This window comes from Bombina bombina, chromosome 1, assembly GCF_027579735.1.
Source record: "Bombina bombina isolate aBomBom1 chromosome 1, aBomBom1.pri, whole genome shotgun sequence".
Taxonomy (NCBI): Eukaryota; Metazoa; Chordata; class Amphibia; order Anura; family Bombinatoridae; genus Bombina; species Bombina bombina.
This window is the reverse complement of record NC_069499.1, coordinates 1,572,462,786-1,572,479,859: the sequence shown is the minus strand read 5'-3', so window position 1 is coordinate 1,572,479,859 and position 17,074 is coordinate 1,572,462,786. Positions and strand designations below refer to the sequence as shown.

Genomic DNA, 17,074 nt, shown 5'->3' with positions numbered 1-17,074 from the left:
CCCTGCCGCAAGTCTTATAAATGTATTAACCCCTAAACCGCCGCTCCTAGACCCTGCCGCAACTCTGATAAATGTATTAACCCCTAAACCGCCGCTCCCGGACACCGCTGCCACCTACATTATACCTAGTAACCCCTATCCTGCCCCCCCTTATACCGTTGCCCTCTATAATAAAATTATTAACCCCTATCCTGCTGATCCCGCACCTCGCCGCAACTAAATAAATAGTTTAACCCCTAAACCGCCGCTCCCTGAACCTGCCGCAACCTATATTAAACCTATTAACCCCTATCCTGCCCCCCCACACCGTCGTCACCTATAATAAATTTATTAACCCCTAATCTGCCCCCCACTACACCGCCGCCACTGTAATAAAATTATTAACCCCTAAACCTAAGTCTAACCCTAACGCCCCCCTAACTTAAATATTAATTAAATAAATCTAAATAATATTTCTATTATTAACTAAATTAATCCTATTTAAAACTAAATAATTACCTTTAAAATAAACCCTAATATAGCTACAATATAAATAATAATTATATTGTAGCTATCTTAGGATTTATTTTTATTTTACAGGCAACTTTCAATTTATTTTAACTAGGTACAATAGCTATTAAATAGTTATTAACTATTTAATAGCTTACCTAGCTAAAATAAACTGAAATTTACCTGTAAAATAAATCCTAACCTAAGTTATAATTACACCTAACACTACACTATCATTAAATTAATTAAATAAAACTACCTACAAATAACTACAATTAAATATAATTACATAAACTAACTAAAGTACAAAAAATAAAAAAAGCTAAGTAAAAGAAAAATACAACCCCCCCAACATTAAAACCCACCACCCACATACCCCTAATCTAACCCAAACCCCCCTTACAAAAACCTAACACTAATCCCCTGAAGATCATCCTACCTTGAGTCGTCTTCACTCAGCCGAGCAGCCATGGAACCGAAGTGGACATCCGGAGCGGAAGAAGTTAATCCTCCAAGCGGCGCTGAAGAAATCTTCCATTCGATGAAGTCATCATCCAGGCGGCGCTGAAGAAGTCTTCCATCCGGGCGATGTCATCTTCCAAGAGGCGCTGAAGAGGTCTTCTATCCGGGCGATGTCATCTTCCAAGCCGGGTCTTGAATCTTCCTCCCGCCGACGCGGAACATCCTTCTTCACCGACGGACTATGACGAATGAAGGCTCCTTTAAGGGACGTCATCCAAGATGGCGTCCCCTCAATTCCGATTGGCTGATAGGATTCTATCAGCCAATCGGAATTAAGGTAGGAAAAATCTGATTGGCTGATGGAATCAGCCAATCAGATTGAGCTTGCATTCTATTGGCTGATCGGAACAGCCAATAGAATGCGAGCTCAATCTGATTGGCTGATTCCATCAGCCAATCAGATTTTTCCTACCTTAATTCCGATTGGCTGATAGAATCCTATCAGCCAATCGGAATTGAGGGGACGCCATCTTGGATGACGTCCCTTAAAGGAGCCTTCATTCGTCATAGTTCGTCGGTGAAGAAGGATGTTCCGCGTCGGCGGGAGGAAGATTCAAGACCCGGCTTGGAAGATGACATCGCCCGGATAGAAGACCTCTTCAGCGCCTCTTGGAAGATGACATCGCCCGGATGGAAGACTTCTTCAGCGCCGCCTGGATGATGACTTCATCGAATGGAAGATTTCTTCAGCGCCGCTTGGAGGATTAACTTCTTCCGCTCCGGATGTCCACTTCGGTTCCATCGCTGCTCGGCTGAGTGAAGACGACTCAAGGTAGGATGATCTTCAGGGGATTAGTGTTAGGTTTTTGTAAGGGGGGTTTGGGTTAGATTAGGGGTATGTGGGTGGTGGGTTTTAATGTTGGGGGGGTTGTATTTTTCTTTTACAGGCAAAAGAGCTGTTTTCTTTGGGGAATGCCCCCACAAATGGCCCTTTTAAGGGCTGGTAAGGTAAAAGAGCTTTGAACTTTATTTAATTTAGAATAGGGTAGGGCATTTTTTTATTTTGGGGGGGTTTGTTATTTTATTAGGGGGCTTAGATTAGGTGTAAGTAGCTTAAAATTGTTGTAATATTTTTAAAATGTTTGTAACTTATTTTTTTATTTTTTGTACTTTAGTTAGTTTATTTAATTGTAGTTAATTTATTTAATTAATTTAATGATAGTGTATTGTTAGGTTTAATTGTAACTTAGGTTAGGATTTATTTTACAGCTAATTTTGTATTTCTTTTAGCTAGGTAGTTATTAAATAGTTAATAACTATTTAATAACTATTCTAACTAGCTAAAATAAATACAAAGTTACCTGTAAAATAAATATAAATCCTAAGATAGCTACAATATAATTATTATTTATATTGTAGCTATATTAGGGTTTATTTTACAGGTAAGTATTTAGTTTTAAATAGGAATAATTTATTAAAGTATAGTGTAGTGTTAGGTGTAATTGTAACTTAGGTTAGGATTTATTTTACAGGTAAATTTCAGTTTATTTTAGCTAGGTAAGCTATTAAATAGTTAATAACTATTTAATAGCTATTGTACCTAGTTAAAATAAATTGAAAGTTGCCTGTAAAATAAAAATAAATCCTAAGATAGCTACAATATAATTATTATTTATATTGTAGCTATCTTAGGGTTTATTTTATAGGTAAGTATTTAGTTTTAAATAGGATTAATTTAGCTAATAATAAAAATATTATTTAGATTTATTTAATTAATATTTAAGTTAGGGGGGCATTAGGGTTAGTGTTAGACTTAGGCTTAGGGGTTAATAATTTTATTACAGTGGCGGCGGCGTAGTGGGGGGCAGGATAGGGGTTAATAAATTTATTATAGGTGGCGACGGTGTAGGGGGGGCAGATTAGGGGTTAATAAATTAATTATAGGTGGCGATGGTGTAGGGGGGGCAGGATAGGGGTTAATAAATTTAATATAGGTTGCGGCGGGTTCAGGGAGCGGCGGTTTAGGGGTTAATACATTTATTATAGTTGCGGTGGGCTCCGGGAGTGGCGGTTTAGGGGTTAATATGTATAGAGTAGCTTGCGGTGGGCTCCGGGAGCGGCGGTTTAGGGGGTAATAACTTTATTTAGTTGCGGCGGTGTAGGGGGGGCAGATTAGTGGTGTTTAGACTCGGGGTACATGTTTGGGTGTTAGGTGCAGACAGCTCCCATAGAAATCAATGGGATGTCTGTCAGCAGCGAACTTGTACTTTCGCTATGGTCAGACTCCCATTGATTCCTATGGGATCCGCCGCCTCCAGGGGTGGCGGTTTGAAAACCAGGTACGCTGGGCCGTAAAAGTGCCGAGCGTACCTGCTAGCCATTTGATAACTAGCAAAAGTAGTGAGATTGTGCCGCACTTGTGTGCGGAACATCTGGAGTGACGTAAGAATCTATCTGTGTCGGACTGAGTCCGGCGGATCAAAGTTTACGTCACAAAATTCTACTTTTGCCGGTCTCGAGCCTTTGATAACTAAGGCGAATCAGCCTCGCCACAAATACGCTGCGGAATTCCAGAGTCTTTGAGGTTGACGGCTTGATAACTATGCCCCTATGTCTCTATTTTCTGGAATATCAGATTGATAATACATACACAGTTGTTGCTATCAATGTATCACAATTGTCTAAATTAGATTGCAGGCTTTGGATATTCGATGGTTAAGCGCATCTAAATGCAGATAGATACTGTATTATGATTTATGAGATGTCTCTCTGTTTAATGTACTACTAGACAGTAATTTGACCCACGGATTTACTGTATCTATACTTGGAGATTGATGTTTATCTGCTTATTCACCATTTAATAATTATCATTCATGAAATGTTTTACTAGTAGGTTCTTTGATATGATTGTTGCTTTATTTACAATATGTACTTTGTGTTATAAGTTTGGTTGTCATGACAACCAGTTCTGGCGTTTTTTTGCACAGGGGGGAGGGGTCTATGTTTGCTTAAATGTTTGATCCACTTGTATTTTGCTGGTCTGATGAAGGGGAGCATTCCCTGAAACGTTACCAATTAAACTATTTGTTTGAAACTTAAGTCCAGAGAGTGCTGTTTTCTACTTTGCTATATATAGATATATATATACACACATACACGCACACACATATACATACATAAATACAAACACATGGATGCGCACATGCATACATACGTGCAAGCACACACACAAATATATATATATATATATATATATATATATATATATATATATATACACACACACATACATACACGCACTCACATATACATACATAAATACAAACACATGCATGCACACACTCATACATACGTGCAAGCACATAAACACATAAATATAGATATATATACACACACATAAATACTCGCACACACATATACATACATGAATACAAACACATGCATGCACACACACACACACATATACATACATGAATTCAAACACATACATACATGCACACACATATACATACATACAAACACATACATACACGCACACACATATACATACATGAATACAAACACATACATACACGCACACATATACATACATGCACACACATATACATACATACAAACACATACATACACGCACACACATATACATACATGAATACAAACACATACATACACGCACACATATACATACATGCACACACATATACATACATACAAACACATACATACACGCACACACATATACATACATGCACACACATATACATACATACAAACACATACATACATGCACACACATATACATACATACAAACACATACATACATGCACACACATATACATACATACAAACACATACATACACGCACACACATATACATACATGAATACAAACACATACATACACGCACACATATACATACATGCACACACATATACATACATACAAACACATACATACACGCACACACATATACATACATGAAAACACATGCATGCACACACACACACATACATACGTGCAAGCACACACACACATAAATATATATAGATATATATATACACATACATACACGCACACACACATACATACTTAAATACAAACACATGCATGCACACACACACACACACATACATACATGCAAGCACACACACATATAAATATATATATATATATATACACATACATACACGCACACACATATACATACATGAATACAAACCCATGCATGCACACACACACACACACATACATACATGCAAGCACACACACATATAAATATATATACACACATACATACACGCACTCACATATACATACATGAATACAAACACATTCATGCACACACACACATATACATACATGAATACAAACACATACATACACGCACACACATATAAGTACATGAATACAAACACATGCATGCACACACACATACATACGTGCAAGCACACACACACATACATTCATGCAAGCACACACACATATAAATATATATATATATACACACATATACATACATGAATACAAACCCATGCATGCACACACACACACACACATACATGCAAGCACACACACATATAAATATATATACACACATACATACACGCACTCACATATACATACATGAATACAAACACATTCATGCACACACACACACATATACATACATGAATACAAACACATACATACCCGCACACACATATAAGTACATGAATACAAACACATGCATGCACACACACATACATACGTGCAAGCACACACACACACATACATACATGCAAGCACACACACATATAAATATATATATATATATATATACACACATATACATACATGAATACAAACACATGCATGCACACACACACATACATACACACACACATATACATACATGAATACAAACACATGCATGCACACACACACATACATACACACACACATATACATACATGAATACAAACACATGCATGCACACACACACATACATACAACGCAATGAGCTCTGAAGGCACCCCAGATGTGTTAGTTTGGTGGTTGTCATATCCCTTCAGATACAAGTTATATTTTCAGTATTTTCACTTTTCCCTGTACGCCAGCATACCATCTTCAAGTGAGTTTCTCAGGACTTAAAGGGACTTTAATGGACCAGCAATTGAAAACATTAAACATGTTTTAGCATGTAGCAACTGCATGACTGTGAACAGCTGATACTGATATTGTACTAAACTTTTTTTTCTTTAAAAGCAGGAATTTCATTTTATTTTTTTAAATAAAAAACTCATGTTCCTGCCCTTAATAAATCGTTGTTTTCATACTTATAGAGGCGCGTCTGTCTCCAGCAGTTACACTGAGAGCGCTGTCAACATCAGCCAGTGAGGGTTATGAGGAAGGGCAAAACCAACCAATACTGCTGTTATATTAAACTTTACCAGAACATTTTATTTTCAGACAAAAAACAACTATATTTAACATATATAAATCCTGGTTTTTCATGTTTATAATAGAAAAAGTTTGACTATAAACTCCATTTTAAGCATTCACTGCTCACTGTCTGATTGGTAGAATTCCTACAGTTGTATTGGTTGGCATCAGCAAACTGATTAGAAAAGTAGCACAGACTGAACACTGGAATGCATTGTAATATACCCCAATTAGAATTGATTAAGCAGAGACAATCATTTTATATCTTTGTATTATTTTATATGCCAGTTATTTCATACTTGTGGCACTTATTTAAAAAAAAAAAAGCCTCTCGGTGGAAGTAAAATATCATTTTGTACCTTTTTCTTTTCATGGGCCCATCTGTACAAGCATTTGCCCCCCAGTACAGTTACTCTTATAATAACACCATCTAATATAAAAAAAATATATATATTGTGTATTTATTTATTTACAGACATATATACACATATAAACACATAAATACATATGTACACACATATAGACATATACAGTATATATACATACAGTCCCAGTACCTGGATCCTGTGTTGCCTGCTTATTCAGTATCATCATTTATCCTTGGCCAGGTTTGAGGTACTGGGACTGTGTACATCTCTATTGCAGCAGTTTGGATGGTGAGTGCCACTTCCTCTGCACTAGTTATATATATATATATATATATATATATATATATATATATATATATATATATATATATATATATATATATATATATATATATATATATATATATGTGCATTGGAGCCCTTTGCAGTTAAGTAGATGAAAACATATAAAACCATATTTATGCAATATTCATATTTAATAGTGTTATATAGTTTATTTACTGTAAATATTTCACATTCCAATGTTCTAAACATAGCAGAATATGTTCTATGGATTTATAAATAGATATTCCTATATATATCTGTATCTATACTTCTATATAATCATATCTATCTATATCTACATATACTAGGCGATAAGCCTGTCCAGAGGGCATTCTATTTAAATTTAAAAAAAAATTAAACCTAATCTAATACCCCTATAAAAATAACCCCCCACCAAAATAAAAACACCCCCTAATCTTAACTAAATTACCAATAGCCCTTAAAAGTTAAAGAGCTCTTTTACCTAAACAAATTACCAATTACCCCAAAACAGTAAAACTCTCCACCCAACCAACCCCCCAAAATAAAAAATAAAAACCTAAGCTACCCATTGCCACTAAAGTGGCATTTGTATGTGCATTGCCCTTAAAAGGGTAATCGGCTCTTTTGTGTCCATAAAAAAAAAAATCCCTAATCTTAAAAAAAAAAACTAAGTCTAACCCTGAAATAGGTACTCACAGTTCCTGTAGTCTGGCAGCAAAGGTCTTCTTCCAAGCGGTGAAGGCCTTCATCCAGCGCCGGGACATCTTCTATCTTCATCCGGAGCGGAGGTGACCATGGAGCAGCACCGGCGATCGTGGAGCAGGACTGGCCATCGCGGAGCAGGACTGGCCATCGTGGAGCAGGACCGGCCATCGCGGAGCAGGACCAGCGTGGAGGATCCTCTTCATGCGGCAACCACATGAAAAGTAACCTCCACGCGAGTCCTGCTCTGCGGCTGCCGGTCCTACTCCGTGATCACCTCTGCACCGCCTTCGCTATAGATGTCCCTGCTCTGGATGAAGACCTTCGCCGCCTAGAAGAAGACCTTTGCCACCGGACTTCAGGAACTGTGAGTACCTATTTCGGGGTTAGACTTAGTTTGTTTTTTTTGGGGGGGGGGTTTAGATTAGGGATTTTTTTTTATAGGCTTTAAAGAGCTGTTTGTAAAATAGCTGATTGCCCTTTTAAGGGCAATGCCCATACAAATGCCCTTAGGTTCTTTTATTTTGGGAGGTTGGCTGGGTGGGGGGTTTACTGTTTGGGGCAGTTGATAATTTGTTTAGGTAAAAGAGCTGTTTAATTTAGGGCAATGCCCTAAAAAAGGCAGTTTTAAAGGCTATTGGTAGTTTAGATAAGGGGTTGTTTTTTTTTTTTTTTTGGGGGGGGTATTTTTCATAGGGGTATTAGATTAGGTTTAATTTTTTTTATTTTTGATGATTTTATTTTTAGGGGGTGTTAGGTTGGGGGGGCTTAGTAATTAACCCCTTAAGCTAGTCATGAGACTAGCTTAATCACCTCTGCTTACAAACATTGACATTTATCGATATAAAGTGCTAGACATTCCAACACACCTAGTTATAAGTTAACCAGCAGCTCATTGCACATTAAAATCTACACAGATTCCCTCCTGTCCCCTGACATGTTTCACCATTGACTGGCTTTCTCAAAGGGTGAGGGCGCAGCGTTTCCCATGACTCTTTTTGGGCCAGCTATGATCTTTTGACCAATCCAAATGAAGGAGGGAATCTGTGTAGATTTTAATGTGCAATGAGCTGCTGGTAAATCTGCTTAACACAAACCAACATTGATAATAATATTCTAAGTGGATACGCTGCGAATGTATGCGCGTGCCCACTGTTAACTTATAACCAGGTGTGTAGCTCTTTATATCTATAGATGTCCATATTTGTAAGCAGAGGTGATTAAGCTAATCTCATGTGCAGTATTTCAATGTGAGCAGTTACGCTGGGAGCCAGCGAATGCAGCATATAATATTCTAATGATTACATTTGTCTCTTCAGTGGTAGCAGTGAATATAACCAAATGTATTTAAACAGTTGGCATTTAAAGAGCCTAATTTTGATATTGCAGACAGATAAGCTTTGCAACCAATATGATAAGGTTATTACTTAACTCTGCTGTTCTGGGAGATGAGATATTCTATCTCCATTTAGCAACATAATTATTGCACTCATGAGTATTTCACTAACAAGCAGACTTGTTTAGGACCACATTTATGTACAGGCCATGGTTTAAAATCCACAGCCTAGGTCTGTATTGATTTGTGTATTTTTTCTAGTTAAGCTTACTGACGATTATCACATGATTTACTTACCAGCTTTAACTCCTTTGTGTTTTTAAGTGTGTGTGTTTTACATGTTTTAATCATCGTAATAAAGGTTATATTTTAAACAGCGTATCTCTGTCACAATCTCATTGCTCTATTCCAGGGGTATTAAGTTCATTGCACCTGGGGGGCCACTAGCCAAGTGTTCTTCTCCCATGGGGGCCACTTGAACAGAGTGAGTGCTCTAGAACTGGATATACTAGAAACTAGAAGTGACATTTAGCCAAGTAATAGTGCATGGTATGAGTTGTAGTCCATAATAGACACAGTGTATTTATCTTGTAAGAGCCAAGTGAAGTGATCATTGTGGAACTAAATAAAAAGTGACATTTATCCAAGCAGTGCGTAATGAGAGTCTATACTGGACAATGCATGCTTGCCTTTATATTCATCTTGTGAGTACCCATATAGATTAACGTGTTACACCTCTTAGAACACTAAAAAAAAAGATTGGATCAAATGAATAATGTACCTAATAAACAAGTAAGGGCCATTTTAAACTATCTTGATGGCCGCATATGGCCCCAGGGCCTGTACTTGAAGACCACTGCTCTATACTTAAAGGGACAGTCAACACCAGAATTGTTGTTGTTTTAAAAGATAGATAATCCCTTAATTACCAATTCCCCAGTTTTGCATAACCAACACAGTTATAATTACATACGTTTTACCTCTGTAATTACCTTGTATCAAAGCCTCAGCAGACTGCCCCCTTATTTGAGTTCTTTTGACAGACTTGCATTTTAGTCTATTAGAGCTGACTCCATGGTAAATTCACGTGCATGAGCTCAATGTTATCTATATGAAACACATGAACTAATGCCCTCTAGTGGTGAAAAACTATAAAAATGCATTTAGATTAGAGGCAGCCTTCAAGGTCTAAGAAATTAGCATATGAACTTCCTAGGTTTAACTTTCAAGTAAGAATACCAAGAGAACAAAGCAAAATTGGTGATAAAAGTAAATTGGAAAGTTGTTTAAAATTACATGCCCTATTTGAATCATGAAAGTTTTTTTTTACTTTACTGTCCCTTTAATATAGCCTATGAGGAATGCGAGTGCACCCTAAGTGTACATACCATCAGTCCAGGACTGATTAAATAAAGTTTTCTCTACCCAGTACACAGCACCGCCACCCCAAAATGTATCATTCTCGTACAAAAAGAAATTTAGGTTAGTGGGGAATTCCTGACTTCACCACTATTAATGCCATTAGTGCTTTTCCTTTGTCTAATTAACCCCTTCACTGCTGGGCATAACACAAGTGTGGTGAGCAGCGGCCTTCTAATGACCAAAAAGCAATGCCAAAGCCATATATGTCTGCTATTTCTGAACAAAGGGGATCCCAGAGAAGCATTTACAACCATTTGTGCCATAATTGCACAAGCTGTTTGTCAGTGAGAAACCTAAAGTTTGTGAAAAAGTTAACAATTTATTTTATTTGATTGCATTTGGCTGTGAAATGGTGGCATGAAATATACCAAAATGGGCCTAGATCAATACTTTGGGTTGTCTACACAAAAATAATATATACATATATACATGTGAAGGTTTATTCAGGGATTCCTGACAGATATCAGTGTTACAATGTAACTATCGCTAATTTTGGAAAAAAATAAACATCTGGGGCGCGATCCAATACGGCGCAGGTTTCGGCGCATGCATGGAAACCTGCGCCGCCCGTAGTTTCAGCTCGCAACTCAAGCTATCTTATATACGGCCCCGTCAGATGCTAAAGTGCCGTAAGTCTGACAAACTAGCGATGTCCAGAAATCAGCGTAAGTACAAATTTCTGGAGTCGCCAGTGACTTACGGCACTTTAGAAACTGCCGCCGCATTTAAAAACCAGACTAAGTTATTAAATCTCCCGTTACTGTCTAACACACCTCCCAAACATAGCCCGACACGTATACCCCTCTATCCGCAATCCCCCCTCTCACTCCTAACAATAAATATATTAACCCCTAAACCGCTGCTCCCAGACCCCGCCGCCAGCTACATTATCTATATTACCCCCTAATCTGACCCCCCTACACCGCTGCTAGCTATATTAAATGTTTTACCCCCAATGTGAGCCCCCTACCCCGCTGCCACCTACATTAATTATGTTACCACCTAATATGATCCCCCTACACTGCCGCCACCTATTTAAACTATATTACCCCCTAATATGATCCCCCTACACCGCCGCCACCTATTTAAATTATATTAACCCCTAAGGTGAGCCCCCTACACCGCCGCCACCTATATTACATTTATTAACCCCTAATCTAATCCCCCTATACCGCCGCCACCTATATTAAATTTATTAACCCCTAAAATACTAAAATATCCCTACCACTAAACCTAAGTCTAACCCTACAAATAGCCCTGGGCCTTTTGCGTGGCATTGCCTCAAAGTAAACAGCTCTATTACCAGCCCTTAAAAGGGCTTTTTGCTGGGCATTGTCACAAAGTAATCAGCTCTTTTGCCTGTAATGTAATCTAATCCCCCTACACCGCTGCCACCTATATTAAATATATTAACCCCTAATCTAATCCCCCTACACCGCCACCACCTATAATAAATGTATTACCCCCTAATCTAATCCCCCTACACCGCCGCCACCTATATTAACTATATTAACCCTAATTATATTAGGGTTAATATATTTAATATAGTTATTATATTATATATATTAACTTTATTAACCCTATCTAACTCTAACACCACTAACTTAATTATTATTAAAATAAATCTAAATAATATTAATAATATTAACTAAATTATTCCTATTTAAAACTAAATACTTACCTATAAAATAAACCCTAGGATAGCTACAATATAATTAATAATTACATTGTAGCTATTTTAGGGTTTATATTTATTTTACAGGTAACTTGGTATTTATTTTAACTAGGTACAATAGCTATTAAATAGTTAATAACTATTTAATAGCTACCTAGTTAAAATAATTTCCAATTTACCTGTAAAATAAATCCTAACCTAAGTTACAAATACACCTACACTATCAATAAATTAATTAAATAAACTACAAATATCTAAACTAAAATACAATTAAATAAACTACGGTAAACTAAATTACAAAAAAACCAAACACTAAATTACAAAAAATAAAAAAGATTACAAGATTTTTAAGCTAATTACACCTATACTAAGCCCCCTAATAAAATAACAAAGCCCCCCAAAATAAAACAATTTCCCTACCCTAATCTAAATTACAAAAGTAATCAGCTCTATTATCAGCCCTTAAAAGGGCCTTTTGTGGGGCATTGCCCCAAAGTAATCAGCTCTTTTACCTGAACAAGCAACAACAACCCCCCCCCATTACAACCCACCACCCACATACCCCTACTCTAACCCACCCAATCCCCCCTTAAAAAACCCCAGTGCTCCTTACCTGTCCTGAAGACCGGCGGAGAAGGTCCTGTTCCAGGCGGAGAAGTCTTCTTCCAGGCGGTGACCTCTTCTTCTTCCAGGATCCAGCCAGCGCAGAGCGGAGGAGTTGAAGACCGATGACCGCGGAGCTGAAGACCGTCCATCTGGAACTGAAGATCGGCGACGCTGGAACTGAAGTTAATTTTGACGGCAAATTTCTATTTAGTCTTAGTTTTAGTCTTTTGACTAAAATGCCATTTTAGTTTTAGTCGTATTTTAGTCATCTGAATTGTTTTAGTTTTAGTCTAGTTTTAGTCGACTAACTCTTCAGTTGATATTAGTTGACTAAATCTCCAGTAGATTTTAGTTGACTAAAATCTAAGGGGTTTAGTTAAAGTGTAATGTATTATTTAAGCATTTCTCTATAATTTCCAAACTCATTATATACTCCAGGAGTAAACATAACACCTATTATTATTAATTGTATTAAGGTTTAAACATGCAGTATAGACACAGATTTAGAAACTGTTAATTTTGACAGCAAATTTTGATTTAGTTTTAGTCATAGTCTTTTGACTAAAATGCCATTTTGATTTAGTTTTTGTCATAGTCTTTTGACTAAAATGCCATTTTAGTTTTAGTCGTATTTTAGTCATCAGAATTTCTTTAGTTTTTTCTCATTTTAGTCAAGTTTTAGTCGACAAAATTAACACTGACTGAAGACCGCTGGAACTGAAGACCGGAGCCGGAGCGTGGAGAATCCTCTTCATACGATCGCCGCCGTATACTGAATAGGAATTCAAGGTACGCGATTAAAGATGGCGTCCCTTGAATTCCTATTGGCTTATTTGAATAGCCAATAGAATAAGAGCTACTGTAATTCTATTGGCTGATTATAATCCTCCACGCTCCGGCTCCGGTCTTCAGTTCCAGCGGTCTTCAGTTCTAGCGTCGCCGATCTTCAGTTCCTGCATCACCGGTCTTCAGCTCCGCGGTTATCGGTCTTCAACTCCTCCGCTCTGCGCCGGCTGGATCCTGGAAGAAGAAGAGGTCGCCGCCTGGAAGAAGACTTCTCCGCCTGGAATAGGACCTTCTCTCCCGGTCTTCTGGACAGGTAAGGAGCACTTGGGGGTTAGACTTAGGTTTTTTTTAAGGGGGGATTGGGTGGGTTAGAATAGGGGTATGGGGGGGGTTGTTGTTGTTTTTTATAGGAAAAAGAGCTGATTACTTTAGGGCAATGCCCCACAAAAGGCCCTTTTAAGGGCTGGTAATAGAGCTGATTACTTTTGTAATTTAGATTAGGGTAGGGAATTTTTTTTATTTTGGGGTGCTTTGTTATTTTATTAGGGGGCTTAGAATAGGTGTAATTAGCTTAAAATTCTTGTAATCTTTTTTTATTTTTTGTAATTTAGTGTTTGTTTTTTGTAATTTAGTTTAGTGTATTTAATTGTATTTTAGTTTAGATATTTGTAGTTTATTTAATTAATTTATTGATAGTGTAGGTGTATTTGTAACTTAGGTTAGGATTTATTTTACAGGTAAATTGGTAATTATTTTAACTAGGCTGGCAAAAGAGCTGATTACTTTGTGACAATGCCCCGCAAAAAGCCCTTTTAAGGGCTGGCAAAAGAGCAGTTTACTTTGTGACAATGCCCCGCAAAAAGCCCTTTTAAGGGCTGGCAAAAGAGCTGATTACTTTGTGACAATGCCCCGCAAAAAGCCCTTTTAAGGGCTGGTAAAAGAGCTGATTACTTTGGGGCAATGCCCCGCAAAAATTCCTTTTAAGGGCTGGCAATAGAGCTGGTTACTTTGGGGCAATGCCACGCAAAAAAAGCCCTTTTCAAGGCTATTTTTAATTTAGTTTAGGGTAGGGACATTTTAGTGTTTTAGGGGTAATACATTTATAATAGGTGGCGGCGGTGTAGGGGGATTAGATTAAGGGTTAATATATTTAATATAGGTGGCGGTGGGGTAGGGGGATTAGATTAGGGGGTAATATAGTTAAAATAGGTGGCGGCGGGGTAGGGGGCTCACATTAGGGGGTAATAATTTTAATATAGATGGCGGCGGTGTAGGGGGATTACATTAGGGGTTAATAATTTTAATGTAGGTGGCGACGGTGTAGGGGGCTCACATTAGGGGGTTAGACATTTAATGTAGGTGGCGGCGGGGTCCGGGAGCGGCGGTTTAGGGGTTAAACACTTTATTAGGGATTGCGGCGGGGGAATGCGGTTGACAGGCAGATAGACATTGCGCATGTGTTAGGTTTTATTTTGCAGTTCGCGGTTGACAGGTAGATAGACATTGCGCATGCGTTAGGTGTTAGGTTTTATTTTGCAGCTAGTTTAGGGAGTTACGGGGCTCCAATACACAGCGTAAGGCTTACTACGCCTGCAATTTGTGGCGAGGTGAAAATAGAGTAAGATTTCTTACGCTGTATATTGGATACCAAACTGCGCTGGTTTGGTATACCTATCTATGGGCCAAAAAACTACGGCCGAAGGCAGATATATACAAGCGTAACTTCTATGTTACGCCGTATATGTGATACCAAACCAGCGCAAAATTTTGCGGGCGACGATTTGTATCGGATCGAGGCCCTGGTATTTCTAAACTCAGGACAAAATTTAGAAACTATTTAGCATTGGTATTTTTTGGTGGTTGTAGATGTGTAAGATTTTGGGGGTCAAAGTTAGAAAAAGTGTGTGTTTTTTTCAATTTTTTCATATTTTATAATTTTATTTTTAACGCGACGGACGCTTTACAAACGCGATTAAAGTATATGTAGAAATATTTATGAATAAATAGGACATATTCCTCTATGTGAAGAACATTGGAATGTAAAAATATTCATATTTTCATGTTGGGTTAGTGCACATTTGTTCACAAAAAAATGTTCATAGATCCTTCTACAAGGAATCGGTTTTGATTTTTTTTTTTATAATTTATCCTTTTGTGTAAATAAGTTGTTGATTTTATTTAATATTGTATTTTCGCTGTCAAGTTTTTTTAAAAAAGAAACATTGTCTATAGTTTCTCTCCTAGAGGCAGAACTTTTTTTCACTTTCTTTGATGAGATTTTTTGTTTTGTGAAAAATTTTCTGCAGGTTATTTTAAAATTAAATTCAGTTTTAAATTAGGTAGTTACACTACAGCAGCATCTCAATTGCAGTTTGTTCATTAAGGGGACAATCAAGTCAAAATAAACTTTCATGATTCAGAAAAAGCAGCAGTTTTAAGACACTTTCCAATTTACTTCCATTAATAAATGTTGCACAAGATTCTACTGAGCATGTGCACAAGCTTATAGGGTGTACGTATACTAGTCTGTGATTGGCTAATGTCTGTCACATGATACAGGGGCCGGAACATGGGAGAAAAAATAAATTTGTCAGAAAAAAATCTACAGCTTATTTGAAATTCAGAGTAAATGTTATTGCATTGTCTTTTCATTACGCACTTATTAATTATGCAATTCTACTGCATTTAGTGGTCCTTTGATTGAAGAATAATGCAATTTGTAAAGTGTTAAATATTGAAGCAGTTGAAAATTGTATTGTAAATTAGTTGCAGAGAGAAAAATTAATTTTGTTAAAGGGACACTGTACCCAAAAATTTTCTTTCCTGATTCAGATAGAGCATGCAATTTTAAGCAACTTTCTAATTTACTCCTATTATCAAATGTTCTTTATTCTCTTGGTATCTTTATTTGAAATGCAAGAATGTAAGTTTAGATGCCGGCCCATTTTTGATGAACAACCTAGGTTGTCCTTGCTGATTGGTGGATAAATTCATCCACCAATCAAAAACTGCTGTCCAGAGTGCTGAACCAAGAAAAAAAGCTTAGATGCCTTCTTTTTCATATAAAGATAGCAAGAGAACAAAGAAAAATTGATAATAGGAATAAATTAGAAAGTTGCTTAAAATTGCATGCTCTATCTGAATCACAAAAGAAATTTTTTGGGTACAGTGTCCCTTTAAGTTTTTAAAAATGTTATTGAATAAATGTGTTTCCTTTGCTCTTGGTCTCACATCACATAATTATAAGGTAAAAATGTAGTAATAAAAAGGTTCATTGCTAACAAGAATATCTTACATTTAGGGGTCACAGCTTTGCAGAATGCGCTACCACTTTGCAGTGCTGCTCCATATTTAACTGTTCTCTTTAAACAGCTCTTTGCTCTGGCAGCACTTGTTAAGGAAAACGAACACAGTTTAGCCAGAGGAAAGTGCTGTTTGTAGAGCACAACCTGATGTGGAGCTTTGCTGCAAAGTAAAAGCAGTAATGGTTCCTGCATGTG

The 17,074-nt window shown here is 37.2% G+C and overlaps 1 protein-coding gene across 1 annotated transcript in view; it reads left to right on the top strand.

Moving 5' to 3' along the window:
• Nucleotides 1–17,074, top strand: part of STX8 (syntaxin 8) — an 848,919-nt gene that overhangs the window by 678,841 nt on the left and 153,004 nt on the right. The window lies entirely within an intron of this gene.